Below are 20,918 nucleotides of genomic sequence, written 5' to 3'. Positions count from 1 at the left end.
CCATAATGCCTTATGCTCTACATATTTTTTTTACTTTGCTGCTCTTTTTCAGACATGAAGGTAAAGGCATCTACTTAGAGAATGCTAACTGTGTTGTTTGCTTCCATTTTTTATTTTTTAATTTCCATCTGTCCACCTGGTGTCTATTCAGTCTGTGCCACACCACTAAAGTAGAGTACACCACTTTGTGTAAATTAGAACTATGGCTCCCTGTGTGCATATGTAGTGTGTTTTTTGTTTTTTTTTTCCCCACCCTTTCCCAAATTTTCATTAATGAAAGTAAAATAACTGGCACACTGGCCCTGGTGCCAGCCTCCCCTTGTTAGGGATGTTAGTTGGTAAAATGTCTTTCTGTCTGTGCACCAAACGGAGCATTCTGTTTTGCTTAAGCTGTGACTTGGCTATTTCTTTATATTTGTATCCCAGATATTTCAATTTGCCATTGCTGGTTCTCCACCTTCTGAGTTATGACGTGATCATTAAATATTTATTTCAGAAGAATGTATGCAGTGTGACCACGAAACCTAACCTTCAGGACAAGGTTCCATAATTACATTGTTGTAATGGTAACCCTGAATTTGACAGTATAACCATCATTTAAGGGAAGAATTATTAATGTATGTTTTTGTAATCTGCAGCGTTAGATTTTATTTCATATCAGGTAAAGTGGGTATTAAGTCTCTCAAATTTAGCCAGACTTTTTACACCTTATTTTGTATTACGTGTAGGGTTATAGTTTCTTAACAATTGAACAGAAATTGACACACATGCTCAGTGCTGAAATATGTCGGACCATGATTTTTTTTTTTGAAAAAAAAAAACAGTCTTCTCTGTGACTAATTTCTTACATTTATAGACATTTTTGTGGTTGATGATCTGTAGAAATACTATTAAAATAAAGAGAAGTAAAATAGTAAGATGAACAACACTGCTGTGAACTATGGAAGCACCTTTAAACATGGGAAGAGGTTAGCAGTATTGCAAGTTGTAAAACAAATGAATCTTTTAGCACCAAATGTTAGCCCAGTCAAAGTACAATATGTTTTTGAAAGTAAATGTTTTAACTTGGACGGTAAATCTGAAGCGGTGGGATTACATAGGTTCATAGATACTTACTAGGCTATTGATCTGTGAGGATCTTGAGAAGCATGGCCGTACATTACCATGGTAGTTTGTAGACCGTATATTTTGCTTACAAATAACCTAGAGACAGGCAGAACAAGGATATGTTGGGACATTTTACTTGTTGCCTGTATCCATGAGGGGGATGGCTGGTATACCAGAATGAATTTGTGGTTCCCTGTCTGTTAATGCAAGTTATGTTTGAAGAGAGTAAGAGAGGTACTTCTCTTTATGTGGAGTGGAAGACCGTTCCATAGAAGAGGTATTCTCTGTGTTACCTACCTATCCCTCCAACGTGTTCTATTTATGTTGCAGAAGAGATCCCTTGAGTGGGTGTTTTACAATACCATTAGACTTGTGAATGTGTAATAGGCCTGACAGGATAGGGTCTGCTGAGGCTCTATATGCAAGCCAAAGGTCGCTTCTTATTAGACTTTATGATGCAAGTAAGAGAGATTAGGCTTTGACATTGTTTGCATAGTTTTTTTGATTTAGGCCCTTTTTTTTGTAAGAAAGTGTTGTGCCACTCCAGTTGTGACAAGTGTTTGGCCAGGAACATACCTAATGGTTCATTGTATTCAGTGATCAGCCCGATGAGAGCGGAGAACAGAATAATTATTACATCCTTGGGTTTGAATACCATACCATTTAGATATAAGCTGTGCGCTGAAGAAGGGCTTTCTTACAATAGTGGATATGTGATGAGCAAAGAACATTTCATTGTCAACATAGGTTCCCAGATCCCTGACTAATATATCAACTTTCATGGTTGTGTTGCTAATATGATAGTTACAAGGGGAAAAAAAAACGCCGCCCAGATGTCACAGGAAACTTTTAACAGTGTTTTGTTTTTAGTGCTTTCATTCCAGGATCAAAGGAACTTCATCAGAAAACCTGATGAAGTTAATTTTATCCGGGAACTAAAGTGATAAAAACAAAACACTGTTTTAAAATTTTCCTGTGACATCTGATCAGCATTTTTTTTTTGTTTTATAGAATGTATCAGTATGTCGTTTTGTGGATTTTGTTGCTTAATAGTTACAAGGGAAGTTGTACTTGCCAAAAGATAAAACTATACATAATCTTGGCAGTTTTAGTCCATTGCTTTGACCCTAACTATTTATTTGTTTGGGCAAGGCCCTCTTAGAGGATTTTGGTGTTCTGTTGTGAGTTTATGAAGACAATAAGTTTACAGTCATCTGCAGACTAGTCAGCTATAAACATTAACATAGGATCATAGGAGGTCACTAGGCTATTGTGCCTGAGGCCCTTATAAGCCTAGCCAAGAGTTAAGTCGGCACCCAGTGCTCCTGTCCAGCAGGGACACAGGTGGAATCCCAGGGGTGTATTTTCTGTTTCTGTTTCCCATCCAGCTATCCAGGTTGCGCTTACAAAGGGGCAAAGAGGTACTCTGCTTGATGTGGAGAGGGAATCTATTCTACAGACTGGGGAGTTTTTCTGGGACACAAATCTGTCCTGCCAACAGGTACTGTTGATGTCACAGATCAGGCTGAGGCTGCGCATGCAAGTTACTCGAGTGGAGCTTGACTTGCGGCTATGCAGCAGTCCCATCAAGGTGGGGTCCATGATCACCTTGTATGCCAGACAGAGGCCACCTCTGAGAAGTCTGTCTGAAACTGAGTAGAGGGATAGGGCTTTTAGCCTGTCTGTGTATGGTAGATGTTTGAGGCCCTGGGTTCTCCTGGTGAGGAACCTCTGTGGTCTCTCCAGCTGCTGCATGTGCTTTGTGAGGTACATGCTGAAAGGGGAGTTGTACTCAATAATGGGCCTTCTAAGGGAAGAATACAGGGAAGTTATGACCTCCTTGTCCCTGGATGAGATACCCTTACTTATCAGGTGGGCCATGTAGAAGGCTTTCTGTACAATGGAAGCAACATGGTGGTCAAAAGTCAGGTTACTATCACCCTGGGTGCCCAAATCCCTCACGACTGATTGCATGTTTAGGATGTTATTAATGTGATAATTTGTGGGGACATCACTCTCCCCAAAGGGGATGATGATGCATGTTTTGGTATTCAGCTTGAGGCCATGTTTCTGGCACCAGTCATTTGTCTGAGAGATACCCTCATGGATGATGTCCACATCACTAAGGGAATTGATGATCGCACCCAGCTTGCAGTGATCTGCAAACTTTGTCAGCCATAACCCACTGGTTTGGCCTGCACCTCAGAAAAGTACATCTCAAATAACAGAGGCCCCAAGACTGAACCCTGGGGCACACAGCTTCTTACGGGTCTACTGCTTGAGATGGCTTTCCCTATTTTGACTAGGTGGGTTAGATCAGTGAGCCAGTTTTCTACCCATCCGGTAACATATGGATTGATGCCTAGTTGAGAGAGTTTATCTGTTATGCACGAGTGGGGAATAGTGGCAAAGGCTTTGTCAAGGTAGGTGGTGTGCACCGTCTTCCCCTCGTCCATGGCTTTGTTGACTGTCTGTCTCAAAGAAGTTGACCCTATTTAACACACATGACCTCTCCTTGATGAAGCCATACTGTGTGGGATCGAGAGTTTGGAGGTTGCCAATGTCCTTGTTAATGAGGTCCATGAACTTGCAGATCAAGCTAGTTAGGCTGATGGGTGTATAATTTCCCAGATCGATGGATGCTCTACCTTTATGCAAATGGATGACAGTGCCTTGCCCTCCACTCGGCTGGGGTGAATCCAGTACTCAGGCTTTGGTTGAATAGGGCTCCTAATGTTGCTGCAAGTTCCTGCCCGAGTTCACATAGGATGCAGCCTGAGATGTTATCGGATCCCATGGAGGCTATATATTTTTGCCTTTGAGAGAGCAGTGATGACCTGTTCCCTAGATATAAAGGGAAGGGAGCAGGTACTGGGGATGTCCTGATTTACTGATGGGGGGACAGAGGGGTGAAGTTTTCGCTGAATCTGTTAGCTAGCAAGTTTGCTATATCTATCGCATTTGTATATGTGGTGTCCTTGACTACCAGTTCTGACAGATCTGGGTACTTCCTTTGAGGTTGTGGACATATGTGGAGAAGGCGTTATGACTGCATCTAGTAGATGTGGCCAATTTGAATTCTGTTTGCTTTGGAGGATTTTACTAGTGCTCTTATTTGCTTGTTCAGGCTAAGGACACATTGCTTCCAGTTCTGCATCTGCTCCTTTTTGGTCTTGGACAGCAATTTTTTCCTTTTGTTATAGAGTTTATTTATTGCAGATGTCCACCAGACAGGTTTACTCTTCCTGCGGAGGATGATTTAGTCCTGTCCGGTATTCCTGGTTCCATGCATCTGTATAAATGTACGAATAGTGGTTTGGTGTAGTTTTGGATATTGGTGCCACTTCCTACAGAGGGGGAGGGGGCTGTGAAGCTGTTTATACCATCCCTCAGGAGGCTGTAATCTGCTTTGGAGAAGCTTTTATGTCCGACCCTAGCTAGAAGGGGGTTGGGGAGATGGTGACTTCGAAAGTGACCGCTTTATAGTTGGATCTTACCAGGGAGGATGATACTATAGGGATGCTGCAGTGGTTACTCATAGTGGTTAATACCAAGTCCAATATATTATCACCTCTTGTAGGGGTAGTGACTAGCTGTTCCAAGGCGTTTGCATTGACAAAATCGAGTAATCTCTGGGCATTTGTGTTCTGGCATGAGTAGTTCTTCCAGTGTATGTTTGGGTAGTTTAAAGTCACCCAGGATCAGGGTAAAGAGTTGAATCTTGATAGATTCGAACAGGTCCAAATAGGTGGATTGGGCATCTTCCCATTTGCTTGTATGTCAAAGAAGTAAATGACAAACAGGACTGAACCTTGGAATACACTACTAAGAAGTTTCATAATTGGCATCTCCTGTCTGTGGTCCTGAACTCCAAATTTGTGACTTATGATTTGCAGATGGCAGTAGTTTCATCAATATGGTGTTCCTGAGTGTGGTCTGGTAGCACTTTGGATAAGCATCCATTTCACAGCTGCGGGGTTCTGTCCTGAACTGCCACTTACTTTCATTTGAGAGTATAAGTGTGATTAGGTGGACCAATTAGAGTTTCTGCCCCACATCTCCAGGGTTCAGTTTTGAGCTCCAGGTAAATTACCAATGTTGGTAGAAGGGCATTACTTACAAAAATACTGTTCTGTACCTGGCATGGTACTTAATGCACAGGTGTCCACATCATAGCTCTAGAACGCTTGTCCCTGATAGTACAACAGCTGTATATTCTAGAGCTCAGAGCTGTCCCCAAATCTGGCATTCTTCTCATCTTAAAAAAAAATTCTTCTCTCTTTATGAAACTGTAGGAAACTGCTTGCTACATTTGTATTAAGTAGCTGCAACAGTTTGTCATATACAGACTACTGCAGTGTTTCAGTTCTGACTACATATGCAATGCAGGCATTCATTTCTGAATGCCATTATGCACTGAAGACTGATCAGGATCTGCTGATCATGTCACCTAACATTTTGCACCTAGGGCAGCCTTTGCCCCACCCTAGTCTCTTTTCTTCACTTCATATCCATTGGCGCTTGAGTGCGTTGCGTGGTTTTTCTTCTCCTCTTCTGATACAGGGGATTAATCAGACATTTCAGGGAGGAAGATACAGGGGATTAATCAGACATTTCAGGGAGGAAGATACAGGGGATTAATCAGACATTTCGGGGAGGAAAAGCAGAAAGTCTTGTGATATTGATCCTCCTCTGGGTGGGGTGGGGATGAAGGTTACATTTCTCCACCTTCCACTACAGAAGACACTAACTTCTTTAATTTGTCCAAATCGTTTGGGTTTCTACTACCATGATGGGAATGTACCACATTCCTAAGTCAAAGTATGATTAAAGTTCATGAAATTAGTATTGTTTCAATCTTTGATGTCAGCCAGAAGTGCTCTTTGCAGCACCCGCAGTATGCCTAGTAATGACTCCTGCAATTCGTATGAAGTTACATGTACATTTATTGATAACCTATCTAAAAACGATTGTAGATTCTTTTTTATAAGACCCGTTGCTCCTACTACTATTGGAATTGTCTGGATATCTTTGTTCCACATTGCTTTCGTTTCTGCCTGCAAATCTTAATATTTTATGACTTTGTATCTCTGTGTACGCATGCAAGACACTGTAGTCACTGTGTGCAGTGTACGCATGCAAGACCCTGTAGTCACTGGGTGCAGTGATTTCAATGATAAATGCTACCTTTGTCTTCTTTTTGTGGACCACTATATCTGTTTTTCTCGCATCTATATTTGAACCATTGGTAACGGGTGATTCCATGTGATGTAGACATCATTTTCTTTGATGTTTTGCAGCTTATGTTTCCAGTGTTTGTCAGCCACTTCAGTACCATAATGTTTGCACAATCCCCAGTATAACAGTCTTGTCACATTATTATGCATTTCAGTATACATTGCTTCTGTCATTAGGGGGTCACAACCAGCAATGAGGTGTGAGACTATTCCAGTTTTGTTTTACAAAACCCAGATTTATCTGTTTTACCCACATGTTTAATGGACTTGGTGGACTAGGTACATGTTGGTTTACAGTCTTGGGCTGCCAATATTAACCTTTCATCTGTTGGTTTGAACTCCCCTCTCCTTAACCATTCCTGTGTTTTGATCCTGATCAACATGAGGTTCTTCCAGACGTTTTCTATACTTGCAAGTATATTTATGCATTTTCTACATTTCTTGCCTTCTCATCTGATCCTTCACATTATATTGTTTCTTTTGTTTTTTTGGCACATTCATTTGCTGCCTGATTTTTATCTACTTCTGGTTTGATTTCCATTGTTGCTTGGCACTGATATGCTTCTGCTAGACTAAGCAGGGAAGTCATCTTAGATTTATTCTCCTCATGTTTCAGAACTTTCACTATGCTTGGGTCTTATGAAGTCAGCAGATGTGTGTGCAGTTCCACGACTGCAGTTCTATGCATGTAATAAATTTCAAGGAGGCCCATCCCTCCTCTGGAATGGGGAATATATAATCTTGGTATGCACTGATTTTTATAAATCATTTGATGAGAATGAAACATCCTTCTTGTTTTCCTGTTTAATCTGTCCAACATGTTTTGGGGCCAGTCAATAACTCCAAAACTGTAAGTTAGAACCGGAAGAGTTTGAATTTTGTTCCTAGATGTCAACTGTGTTTTCAGGATTCATTTAAGTCTTCTAAAATATTCCTTACCAAGTTTTATTTGCATTTGTTAATGTTTTATTTTTGATCCTTCATCGGTTCCCAAATATTTATATCCTCTCTCTTGCTCAAGTTCTTATAGAGCACATTATTGTCCCAAACTGATGTTTTCCTGGTGCTGCAGTTTTCCTGCTTTAAAGGTTGCTTTTGCACATTTATCAAGACCAAATGACATTCTTATATTCTCTAAAAAAAATTATGACTACTTGCAGCTGTACTTTCAGTTCCTCATCTAATGAGCTATACAGTTTTAAATTATTGGCAAATAGAAGATGAAGAGGTCTTTACACTTTGTTGCTTTCTAGGAGCCAAATTTTAACCACGGCCTAATCTGTCAAGTAGGCAGCTTAATAGGTTAAGGGCAAGACAGAATAGCAGCGGTGATGGGGAGTCACCCTGGAATATTCCCCCTTTGAATTTTTATCCCTGGAATAATAATTTGTCCTTTATCATGGCTTAGTTGCGAAGTGTTCTGCCACTGTTTCATGGTCACTGTAATGTAGTTGATCAGTGTAGTGTGTATCTTAAGCATTTTTAAGCACTCTCTTATCAATGAATGTGGGATACTATCAAATGCTTTTTTGTAGTCAGTCCATGCCATACCCATTCTTCCCCTTTTTACAGTTCTCCATTATCACTTTATTTAGCAACAGATGATCCTTTATTCCATATGCCTTTCTTTTATTACCCTTTTGTTCTGTTGCCATGATTGAATTTTCTTGTAAATGGCTGTAAACTCTCTTGACATCAGTTCCGGTGTATAGTTTATATGTTGTTGGAGGGCAAGTTATTGGCCTATAATTTTTAGGGTAGCTTGCAGGTTCACCGTTAAGTAAGAGTATTGTTTTTCCTGTTGTCAGCCATGTTGGTGTCTGTTCGGGGTGCACATATAAATAGTTCTTACTCGTGGCTAGATCTTCGTGCAAAGATGTTAATATCTTTAACCAGAAGTTAGGTACTGCATCTGGGCCCGGCGGGTTCAAATTAGAAGCCTTTCTTAACTTTGTTTCTATCTCTGTGGCTGTTACTTCATTCCATTTCATATCCTGAACATTTGAACTTCTTATTCTTTCTTTTACTTCTATCCATTTAGCATCTTTATGTTCCACAGGATCTTCAGATATTTTTCCAAAATGTATCTATTTCTTCTTTTTTGGGTGGTCTTTCAGTGCCTTTTGCCTCGTTTCCCAGTTCTCTATAGAACTGTTTGGGGTCATCAATAAATTGCTTATTTTGTACATTTCCTTTATATTTATCTGTGTATCTTCTAAGTTTTTCTGCCTGTGCTGAGATTTTTTTAGTTTATTATTTGTGATAGTGCAAGATAGATCCCGATCAATGACTTTTCTATCTTTTGAGTATTTTTGTTGATCTGTTCCCTCTTCTGTACGCTTCTAACAGTGACACTTCTTGTCTTAATTGCTTTATAATTTTCTCTATTTGATACTTCCATGATGGTATTCGATTTTTCACCTTCCTTTCCCTTACTACCCTGTGTTCTTGTGGTAGAATTTTGAGTTTAATAATTTAGCCGCACGGTAATATATCTTGTTTACTTATGTTATATTGCATGGATCTCTATGGACAGTCCTAATTAATGTGTTCATTTGTTTTATTAAAGTTCTGACTTTTTGTGTTTTATTGACTTTCTGCAGTCTATCTGTCTCTATTAAATCAAGCAACTCTTCTCTTAGCTCATTTTCTTCTAAACCAAGAACACTTTTTTTGTTCTCAGTTTCCTGCTGGCATTCTTTACAGAGTTCTGTAGCATCTTCCTGTAGCACATTCTCTTCAGTTTCATCCTGTGTCATCCATCGCTCTGTCATATGGGAACTCGCTGGCCTATCATTCCTCAACATTGACTGCATCAGAATTGCCACAGTTTCCTGTTCCTTCCCTTGCCATCCAACTTCAAGTGAACATTTATACTGGTTTCCTGTGGAAGGCTACAAAATATCTTCATATGGCAACTGACCAGTTACTTCCCATTCCACAGGTTTCTCCTTAATTTGGATGTCTATTGCTCAAACCTGCTGTAGTGCTCTGTGAGTTAGGATTTTCTACACTGAATCCTTCACTTCACAGGTAACCTCATTTTCTATTTCCTTAACTTCTTTATTACTAATCTTCTTTTCCTGTTTGTCTTCTTATTTTTTGTATTGTAAAGTTTTCCATGTCTGGATTCCTTTGCATGCATTTGTCTTCAAATATCTTTGGTGCTGCTATTTTTGTATTGATTAGTTTCGCTTTCTCCTTTGCATAAATATTACACCATATTAAATCTCTTTTTCTTTCCCGTGTCCATATTTCTTCAGATGTCTCCTGATCTTCCTGTTTCTCCATACTTTGGGACTTGGTCCATCATGCTGTAATGTAACCTGTTGTTGGACCTTCTACACCAAATCCTTCACTTCAGCTATTCCATATCTTCATCTTCTGTTTTCTAACTTCTAGTTTACTAATCTTTTCTACAGTTCCTCTTTGTGATATTTTTTTTATTGTGAAATTTTCCATATCTGGATGCCTTTGCCTGTATTCCTTGTCAAATATCTTTGGGGCTGCCTTTTTTGTATTGATTAATTTGGCTTTCGGCTTTGCATAAATATTACACCATATCACATCTCTCTTTCCCATGTCCATATTTCATTTTTATACTTTTAAAAAATCTCTGCGTTTTGTTTATATTTTTGCACTTCCTCAGACGCTTCTTTTTCCAAACGGATCAAATTTCTTGGTGTATATAACGTTTTCACAAATCTGTTGTATTAATGAACACAAATTTTTATTTGAGGGCTTCTGACAGGTTTTCTTGTGGAAGTATTTTTCTTTCCTGTTAATTTCTCTCTTAATCTTTTTGTATATATTGCGTCTGGAAATTCTGGGCTTTGCATAATACACAATTTCTTTCTTATCCTCAATAGTCCACCTTATCGTCTTTATGACTCTTCTTTACAAAAATCACAAAAACTGATAGGTCAGACTGCTGCTTCCTTCTACAACAGGGGAGCCATCCCCCCCGGGCCTGGCCTAGCCCCATTGTAGGAATGTTTCCATATTTTGAGGATTCTACACTGTCTTTTTTTCCAGTCCTGGCACCAGTGTGCCTATCGGGATTGGGCACTGTTTTATCCTGGGTCTTGTGCACACAGCTATCCTTTTTAAATTTTGCCCTACTTCTGTCCATGATATATGCTACATAAAATACAGTATATGTCGGTGTCGTCTTGGTGAGAACTTTAATGTGGTCTTGCAGATGATTGGGGGGGGGGGGGGTTTGTCCTGCACAGGAAGTCTTCTCACTGCCAAAAGATTTCGGCCTTACTGTCAATCTCAATAGGTGCCTGCCTGGATTGCCCCTTCATTGCCGGACAACACAAAATATGCGGCAAAGAGTTTTTGGAATAATTCGGACAATATAGCCATAGGCATAAGGAAGCAGAAAAGGATTTCAGACCTCCACCAGACTGTGGAGTATAAATAGGTTGAGAACACTAAGTCAGATGTCACTGTCTCTGTGGCCGCCTTGAGAAGGAACCCCACTATTTGGTCTCTGTCTCTACGTTTACCCCATCATGAAGTTTAGAGCACTGGACATAATGGGTAAATGGGCTTTTGTGTTGTCTGTTTTGTGTGTAGGGTACTGACTGAATTATCTTACCCATTTAATTTATTTTCAGTGGGTCACCTTGGACAAAGTAATGCTTACTGTTAAAAGTCTTCCTGACAGTTCTTTTGAAGAGAAATGTATTAGTTAAGCTTCTTCTACTCCTTTGGTGAGGATCCTCCTACACAGGTAATGTTGTTTCACTGATGGAGTGGCAAGGGCAGAGGGAGCCAGTATAACTGTGTGTAGGTATTCCTGGCTCTGCCTTACTACTTTCACAGAAGTCACTTTTATAGATGCTCTGTTTCATGGACCCTTCTGTTTTGGTGCTGAAGTCAGCTAGCATCTTGAGAGTATGAAGGAGAAAGGGTAGATGTGAAGTTGTTCGATCTCGCCGTTTGTTCTTACACACGGGTTCGGAGCCGATCCCTCATCTCAGAGTCGGCCACATTCCAAGCTCTGTGTCAAGCTTGAGGCACAGTCCCTATCCCATGATCCCTTGCTGCTAACCCTCAGATCTAGTTTGCCGCTGCAACAGGTCCCGTCGTCGAGTGAGAGCTCGGGCCAGTATCCTTTATATTCATATTTTATTTATATATATATATATATATATATATATATATATATATATATATATATATATATATATTTTTTTTTTTTTCTAAAATAGTTAGAATTGTTAAAGTTTATTATTAGGATTAGCATAGTATTAGTATTTGTGTGTGTGTGTTGTTTTAAATTAGTGTTAGCTTGTTGTGGGAGCAGCTGCTTCTAGGCCTTAGGCCATTTTTTTTGTTCTGTCAGATTTTTTTTTTTTTTTTTTTTACTAGTAATTCCTTTTTTCTCCAGTTAACCGGTAGTTGTTATAGTAGCTGTGTGTGTTAGTAGCAGTTTTATACATATATAGTTGTATTTACTATTTTATGCTTAAAATGTCGGAAAAAGACAAATCTGGCTTTAAACGTTGCCACTGTGGACAGAAAATGTCCATAACTGATAACCATGTTTCCTGCGTCTACTGTCTGGGCCCTCTCCATCTTCAGGAGGATTGCTCCATCTGCCACTCGTTTAGTGGCATAGTGATGATGGAGAGATGCAGGAAACTGGTTGAGAGAGGTCTCCTGAAGCCAGAGTTTCAGGAGGCATTGGAAAAGGCAGACCAGTCATCGAAGTCTTCGAAGGGGTCAAAGTCTTCGAAGGTATCTGAGCCCAGGTCATCGGCTCAGAGTACCTCTTCTAAGATTTGGTTGCTGGCTCCACAGACCTTGGAGCAGAGCACCGAGATGCTGCCTCGAGTCGAGGCCCAGGTCTTGGAGCTAGTGTCAGAGGTACCCCCTTCTTCGATCCTTCGCTCGGTGACCTCTTCGACCCGTTCCTCCAGACTGTCTGACACCGATGTGGATCGAGTGGTGCAGAAACTGATGGGAGAACACGGCCTTATCCAAACTAATTGCAATTTTGTTCCAGTTGGTTTTGAAGCTTGAGGCCCTTCCTGTCCCATCTGTTGATCCTCCTTCGAGACCCATCGAGTCATCTGAGCCGGGAGACGAGGATCTGATGATCGTTGATCCCCTGGGGCCGAAGTCTTCTTTAGTGCTTTCGGCTCCACTGACCTCGGCACCCATCGAGGGGTCTCTGAGCCGACAATCTCTCCTCGGTTCTGGGGGGGAGAGTCGAACCGAAGTTTCGGTTCCGACTCTTCCCCGTGCCTTCGAGGCCATGAGGAAGGTCTTGTCTGGTAAGACTTTCACATCGTCAGATTCTTCTTCTCCCTCCCCGAAAGGTCCATGTTCTGTCTCTGCACCACTGGTTCCCACCAAGCGTAGAGACCCAAAGCCTCAGTCAACCCCAGAGGGTGAACCCTGCTCCTCGGAAGCTTCATCAGATGTCCCCTCTGATGTCCCGAGGAAGAGATTGTGCAATAAGAGGCACCTTGATTCCCCACAGGAATCGTTGACATCGGATACCGACTTGGATGAGTCAGAGGGGTCCCCACGGTCCTCCTCAGAGGATGTCTCGTTTGCCGACATCCTTGAAATTCTCAAACAGAGGGGTAACTGGCAGTCCCTTGCCCCCACTGAGAATGAGTCTGTGTTACTGAAGGCTTTTGGGGCTCACCTTCCACCTCCTGGATAACTCCACCCTTCGAGTTAATGGATTTAATAGCTCGAAGGGCATGGGAGTCTCCTGACACATTGGAACCAGTCCCTCGGAGGCCCAATAAGTACATCACTGCCCCCCAGGATAAGGCGTACCTCACCATGGGAGTCCCAGTTGATGCTATGGTGGTGGCGGCGGCCACCAAGAAAGAAATGTCTGAAGCATCTTCCTCTGTTCATCCTCCTAACAAGGACTCCAGGACGATGGACAGGTACGGGAAGCGCATTTTTTGTTCAGCGACTTTTTCCATGCGATCGCTGAACTACCTCACTCATTTTACCCGTCTTCAGAGAGATCTCCTCAAGGAGTTGGGAGATACTCTTCAGGGTACCACAGATGTTGTGGTCTCAGACAAGGTGACAGCACAGCTCAATACCCTAAACTCTATCATCAACTCGTCCATGCGGCTCATTTCCTATGCAGCCGAAGGATCGAGTAGGGCTGCAGCTTCAGCAATTGCTTTGAGGAGACAATCCTGGATGCGCCTATGCTCCTTTGCGGAAGCCTTCAAGTCTTCCTTTACTAATGCCCCTTTTGGCCCAAACAAGGAGGAGCCATTAAAAGTGAAGGAGGCGCTCACTAGGTGCAAGCAGGAAGGAAAGACCCTGTCTGCCATAGGGGTCCGTTTTTCCGCCCCATCTAGACCATACCCCAAAGGGCAAAGAGGCGGAAAAATGTGGTTCCGGAAGACTCTGGGAGCTTTCCAATTCTCACCTAGTGAATCCCCCTCCATGGGGCAGAGGAGGGGGAAGGAATGAAAGACGCCGCCCAGGCAGCAGAGGGGGTCCGCAGAACCAGGGCGACAGCGATAGCGTTCCCGGGAAGCCCTTCCAGCACTCCTGAGTGGAGGCCCGACTGTCCTACTCTGGAGGCAGTCGGGGGTCACTTGGCTTTATACCCAGAGGCCTGGCTAAACCTCACTTCAGATTCCTGGGTAAAAAGCATAATAACCAGAGGATACAACATACCTTTCTTAAACAATCCTCCCACCCAAAAAAGATTCCCAGATGTTCCACCCACTCTGCGGGATCACGCAGCCATAGAACTTCAAAGGCTGTTAGAAAAAAAGAGTCATCCAGCCAGTCCCGGCAGACCAAATAGGATCCGGAACTTACTCAAGGTTCTTTTTAGTTCCAAAGAAAACAGGGGACTGGAGGCCAATACTGGACCTCAGCAAGCTCAATACCTTCGCGAAGAAGGAAAAATTCCAGATGGTCACGCTTCAATCGATCCTTCCGTTTCTTCAAACGATCGATTGGATGTGCTCTATAGAGCTCAAGGATGCGTACTACCACATAAAAAAGCCAGGGACTATACAATCAATCTCTGTTCCCGTTTAGGCATAACTCTGAACTTCGAAAAATCTGTCGTATCGCCCTCGCAGCATATATCATTCATAGGAGTGGAATTAGACACTACCTTATCCCTGATCAGACTTCCCCAGTCAAGAGTCTCAGCCCTGAGAGAACAGATTTCTATTCTTCTAGAAAACAAAAGAGTTCCAGCCGCACAGGTCTTGAAAGTTTTAGGTATGATGGCAGCTGCCCTTATCGCGGTCCCCCTAGGGAGAATGCACATGCGGATCCTCCAGTGGCTACTCTTCGCACAGTGGTCTTACCAACAGCTACCGTTGTCGCACAACATCCTGCTCACGGACTCTTGCAAACGGGATCTTCGATGGTGGATGAACAGTCACGAACTTACGATAGGCCGCCCGTTTGTTCTTCCTCCCCCCATAGCCACAGTGACCACGGATGCTTCCCTGATAGGGTGGGGGGGACTTTTTCAGGGGAGAACAGTTCAAGGCGAGTGGTCGAAAATGGAGTACAATCAATTTGCATCCCCCTTGAATGCCAAATGCAGAAGCTATTTTGCCGTACTTCCCCCTCCGGGGGCGCCCCCAGGGACGCACTTGTACATGATTGGCCCACGGGTTTCCTATATGCCTTCTCTCCTGTTCCATTGATCCCAAAATTTCTGCAGAAAGCCAAAGGTCTGGAAAGGACGATCATCTTGATAGCACCATTCTGGCCTCGACAAATCTGGTTCCCCTTCCTCCAAGCTCACCAAATAGAGGAACCTTGGACTCTGGACCCAGTGCCAGACCTGCTGACCCACTCATCAGGAGTTCTTCACCCCTCTCTCTCGTCCCTCAAATTGACAGCATGGCTGATCCACTTCCCAGCTTAGCCAGGTCGGATCTTTTGTCTCTAGCAGTACAACATATTCTGATTTCTTCCCACAAATCCTCCACTAGAAAATTGTACAAGAGCAAGTGGAAACGTTTCGCGTGTTGGGCCTCCAAACAAGGTATAGATCCCTTGGTTGCTCTTATTCACAAGATTCTAGAATTTCTATCCACTCTCTTTCACCAGGGTGACTTCAACATCCACCATAAGGGTACAGCTGGCTGCCATATCTAATTTTCATGTGGGTGAAGGAGGCGCTACAATTATGTCTAGATCCCTTGGTTGCTCTTATTCACAAGATTCTAGAATTTCTATCCACTCTCTTTCACCAGGGTGACTTCAACATCCACCATAAGGGTACAGCTGGCTGCCATATCTAATTTTCATGTGGGTGAAGGAGGCGCTACAATTATGTCGCACAGACATTGTAGGGCTTTCATGAAGGGAACTTATCTCCGACCACCTATTTGAAGCCCAGTTTTTCCTTGGAATTTAAACCTGATGCTATCCCAACTCATGCTATCGCCGTTTGAACCAGCTTCGTCATGCCCACTGAAATATCTTTCCTGGAAAACCCTATTTCTGGTGGCAATCACTTCAGCCCGCAGAATTTCAGAGCTGCAGGCACTGTCAATTAGACCACCATATCTGATATTTCATCCAGACAGGGTCACCTTACGTACTAATCCGTCCTTTATACCAAAAGTCTGCTCAAAATCTAATCTTAATCAGTCCATAGAACTTCCCACTTTTTTCAGGAACCATACTAATAAGATGGAATACATGCTTCACAAATTGGACGTACACAGACCACTGAGATTTTGCCTGGACAGAACAAAAGAGTTTAGGAAATCGGACCAACTGTTTGCGTCTCATGCAGATAATAAGAAAGGACTTGCAGTTACAAAAATCACGCTATCCAAATGGCTTTCAGACTGCATAAACTTTGTTTATTCATCTTCCAATCAGCCTACTCTCCTCAAAGTTAAAGCTCATTCTACTAGAGCTGTTTCTACTTCTCTGGCACATGCGGCTCGTTTACCTATAGATACCATTTGTGCTGCGGTTACCTGGGCCAAACCTCATACCTTTATTACTCATTACAAAGTGGACAGGGCCTCCAGGGACAGGGCTTCCTTTGGTTCCACTGTTCTCAGGAATGTTCTCCCGTGAGCCACCTGGGGTTTAAGGTGCTGGGGATGCTACCCGTGTGTAAGAACAAACGGCGGGATCGAACAACTTCACATAAAGAAGTTATGTTCTTACCATAATGTTCCATGTGAGTTGTTCATCTCGCCTTTGTTCTTACATTCCCGCCCTCCTTCCCCCTCCGTGTTCTAGAGGAACAGGTACGACTCGTGGTTGGTTGTCTTTCTCATGGTTCTCTTGGACTGCCTGTGTCTATTTATGCATGCATAGTCGGACAGGTATAACATATTGGCCTGTATCTGTCATTACCTTTTAGGTATATAGGTATTTTTGGTGTGTATGCATGTGTACGCAGGTATGTTTTTGTTGTCTGGTTTCTTTGCAAACTAGATCTGAGGGTTAGCCGCAGGGGATCATGGGATATGGACTGTGCCTCGAGCTTCTCTTAGACGCAGAGCTTGGAATGTGGCCGACTCGGAGCCGAGGGATCGGCTCCGAACCCGTGTGTAAGAACAAAGGCGAGATGTCCTTGACCTAGCACTCTTGTGTGGGGTCATTTACTGCACTGTTATAACTTGATATTACCTGTGAACCTCTGCTATCTCTGAAAACACAAAAAAATCTTGCTTTTTTCCCACTTTTATGAGATTTAAAAAAGTTCAGTTACAGGCTTGCTGTTTCCTGAACTGTTTGTAAGTTTCTGTGAGGCCATTTTTGCTTGGGCTAAAGGAAAGTCTCTCTGTTGATCAGTGGCAGTGAATAACATTGAGCAGCTTCCCTGCCCCCCGTAGGAGTGGTTACTGACTTGAAACTGTAGTTTTATTGGCCAACAGGGGTCATTTCCAAAACTCCTTCATCTTCCTCTCTTAAAACCTAGTTGCCTCGTGGTTTTGGCATCTTTTCAGGCTTGTTGGCTGTTGGTGAAGCACCCACCAAGAGGAGAAAACGCTGAGAGAAGAAGGGAGCCACTTTTGAGATTTTAAGTATTTTTTTCTCTGTTTATTTGCTAAGTTTTTCTGCATAGCTGCCTAGTTTGAGCATTTTCTGGCTTGTTAAACTTGATTTCTGCATTAGTAGCTGTATTTAGAGCACAACCAAAAGTTGTTTACTGAATTTCCTGTTTGCACTTAATTTTAAATCGTTTTTTCTCAAAACTTGCATATTTTCTGTCCTTGACCTAGCACTCTTGTGTGGGGTCATTTACTGCACTGTTATAACTTGATATTACCTGTGAACCTCTGCTATCTCTGAAAAAACAAAAAAAAAAAAATCTTGCTTTTTTCCCACTTTTCTGAGATTTAAAAAAGTTCAGTTACAGGCTTGCTGTTTCCTGAACTGTTTGTAAGTTTCTGTGAGGCCATTTTTGCTTGGGCTAAAGGAAAGTCTCTTTGTTGATCAGTGGCAGTGAATAACATTGAGCAACTTCCCTGCCCCCCGTAGGAGTGGTTACTGACTTGAAACTGTAGTTTTATTGTCCGTTTTGGGTCTATTCCTGCTTCTTTCCAGCCCCTGCTATCAAGCACGCCTTAACGTGCTTAAGCGCGGAGTTGCCACTAGAGCAGCATCGGGCAGCGCCGGTTTAACAAGGTCAAACTTTTTCTGGCTCCATAAAGTCTGTTCTTCAATTTTTCCCTTAGAACTGCTCTGTTAGGAACCTAAACAGTTTACACCTTCACTAAAAAGTGCAGCACTTGTTCCTAACTGCTTTTTCTTCTCAAAAAGCTCAGCACTTGTCTTAAAAGCATATCCCTTGTCTTATAAGCATTTTCTTTGCAGGTCAAGCACTCCTATATTATAAAAATCCCTCACTTGCAAAACCCCCCAGGAGTGCCCACTTCCCTGCTAAGCCCTCTACTTTTCTGTCTCATACCAACTCATAATTCTTTCTAACATGTCGAAGGGTCAGATGCTGGCATCTTCTCCTGCCCAGTTGGTGAATCTGGGAATTCTGAGGCAATGTTACAATTGCCTCATGTACACGGACAACCCTCTCCTCCTCCCACATAACACTAACACTTGCGAGAGATGCAGCTATTTAGCCAAACTGGAGGCTGAGCTCTCTCAACTCAGGACTGGCAAGACCAGGCAGGAGGAGAAGGCAACTACACACACCACAATACAAGTCTCACATAACTCAACCACACCACTGAATCAAACACATAAACACACCAAGACATACTCGGAGGCTCTGAGTAAAAATTTACCTAAACAGCAAAGGCCTCCAAAGCAGACACCCAAGCAACTGCAAACTCAAGACACCACACAAACAACACATAAAAAACAAAATCAGTGTGCAAAGCAGTCACTGCTCTTAAGGCCAAATACAACACCAAACATACTTGTCATAGGTGATTCCATAGTCAGACACACTGACGTCCCACTCACCAGGCTGAACAAGGAGAAGGTCACGGTAAGCTGCCTATCGGGCGCTAGAATCCTCCACATAACACAAGCACTCAGGTCACTCCACGGCAAGTACAAGTATGACACAGTCATTGTCCATGCTGGTGTGAACGACCTGAGACGTACCTCCCTGGACTACATGAAAAGAGACCTAGAGGAGCTCTCTGATTATGTAGCCCAGGTAGGTATGACCCTGACCCTGAGCAGTATCCTTCCTTCACCACTAATGATGCCACAATATAGTGACAAGATGATCAGCTTTAACAATTGGCTTAATTTCTGGTGTCATTCAAAGGGGATCCAGTGTCTGTCTGCTTGGGATGACATGCTTGACAAGCCACGCTACTTCGCAAGGGACGGCTTGCACCTGTCACCCCTGGGATTTCGGATATTGGCTAAGGCTCTTGCCACCCCCATAGTGCCTTTTTTAGGCAAGGCTCAAATTCTAAACCTACCACCCTAGAAAACAAAAACGGGAAGAAACTAAGGGTAATGCTGCTCAATGCCAGAAGTCTAAATCTCAAAATGCACGCACTCGAGGCCTTTCTCAGTATGGAGAACATCGATGTCTGTGCTGTGACTGAAACCTGGTTCAAGGCTCCTGAGAGCACCCCGGCACTATCAGGTTTTACCTCATGTCATGCGTTCCGGCCCCAAAACCCGGACCATACCACAAAAGGAGGGGGTGTATCCATATTCATCAAGGATACCCACACCTCCAGGTTGGTGGCTACGCACGAAGCATCGGAAACCATCCAGGTGCAATTAACCATAGGCAAAACTGCTCTACAATTTGTAGCATGCTACAGGCCACCCTCTCAAACTCAGGAAACCCACACAGCCTTCCTGAAGACACTGGAGGGTATAAATGTATCACCAAACACCATCATATTGGGTGACTTCAACTACCCGAATATAGACTGGGAACATTACTCAAGCCCCAACTTTCTAGCCCAAAGGTTCCTGGAGTTCATAAATTCAAATGCCATGGAACAACTAGTCACCGTCCCACAAGAGGAGAAAATATACTAGATCTCATCATCACAAACATGGGGACAAAATGCTCCACACCAGAAGTATATCCCTCTTTGGTGAGATCAGATCATAAACTAATCTCACTAGAAATTCACATCCCGCCCCCACCCCAGACAAAAAAGACCACAGTGAAGAACTTCTCTAAAGCAAACTTCACACTACTCAAGACAGGTGTGGTATCCTTCAAGGCTCCCGAGCCAATGGAAACCACAACCCAAGCTGCGGAAGCCCTTACAAATGCCTTCTATGAACCCCTTCAGGACTGCATGGATCAGGCAATCCCAAATAAAACCAAGACTCTTTCCACCAAGGGCAAACGTCCAGTCTGGTGGACCCCAGCCATTAACAAACTTTACAATAAGAGGAGAAAGCTATTACATGATAGAGCAAAATCCCAAAAAGGGAAGGCATCTTTGATCAGTACTAGCAAGAAACTATGATCCCTCATAAAATCATCAAAGGCCAACTTTGAGAAAAAAATTGCCATAGATTCAAAAGACAATCATAAGGCCTTCTTCAGCTATGTCAGAAACCTGGGTGGAAACTCCCAGATATGCTCAGAATTAGTCCAAAATGATACAAAAATCACTGAGCCCACAGACATTGCCAACATACTGGCAGACAGGTTCAGCTCAAACTTCACCCCCCTCCCCAAAAGGAGAGATAACTATCCCAACAGTGTGTAGCCTCCCAGACATCTCAAATGCGCAGGTGAAAGCTGCTCTCTAAAGCTAAAAACACAGCATCAATGGGACTGGATGGTGTCCCCGGCTGTGTGCTACATGAACTCAATGAAGAACTAAACCCGCACATAAGGCAGCTGTTTAATCTTAGCCTTACCACAGGATATGTGCCCAAGGAGTGGCGTACGGCAACTGTGGTCCCACTCCACAAAGGTGGTGCCTCTACGGACCCTGGTAATTACCGCCCCATAAGCTTAACAAGCCTGGTCTGCAAAGCTATGGAGAGGATCATAATGGAACTCATAAACAAGGACATAGGGGACTTGCAGACCTTGGACCCAACCCAGTTTGGCTTTGTCAAGGGCAGATCTTGCCTTTTGAACCTGGTTGACTTCTTCGAAAC

At 43.0% G+C, this 20,918-nt stretch overlaps 1 protein-coding gene across 1 annotated transcript in view; it reads left to right on the top strand.

Annotated features, from left to right (window-relative positions):
- The window catches only part of LOC122800241 (GAS2-like protein 2A), an 862,925-nt gene that overhangs the window by 8,210 nt on the left and 833,797 nt on the right, over nt 1-20,918 (top strand). The window lies entirely within an intron of this gene.

Source organism: Protopterus annectens, chromosome 4.part0 (assembly GCF_019279795.1).
Source record: "Protopterus annectens isolate FY-2018-M chromosome 4.part0, PAN1.0, whole genome shotgun sequence".
NCBI lineage: Eukaryota > Metazoa > Chordata > Ceratodontiformes > Protopteridae > Protopterus > Protopterus annectens.
Note: the sequence above shows the minus strand (reverse complement) of the source record. Positions and strands in the feature narration are given on the sequence as shown.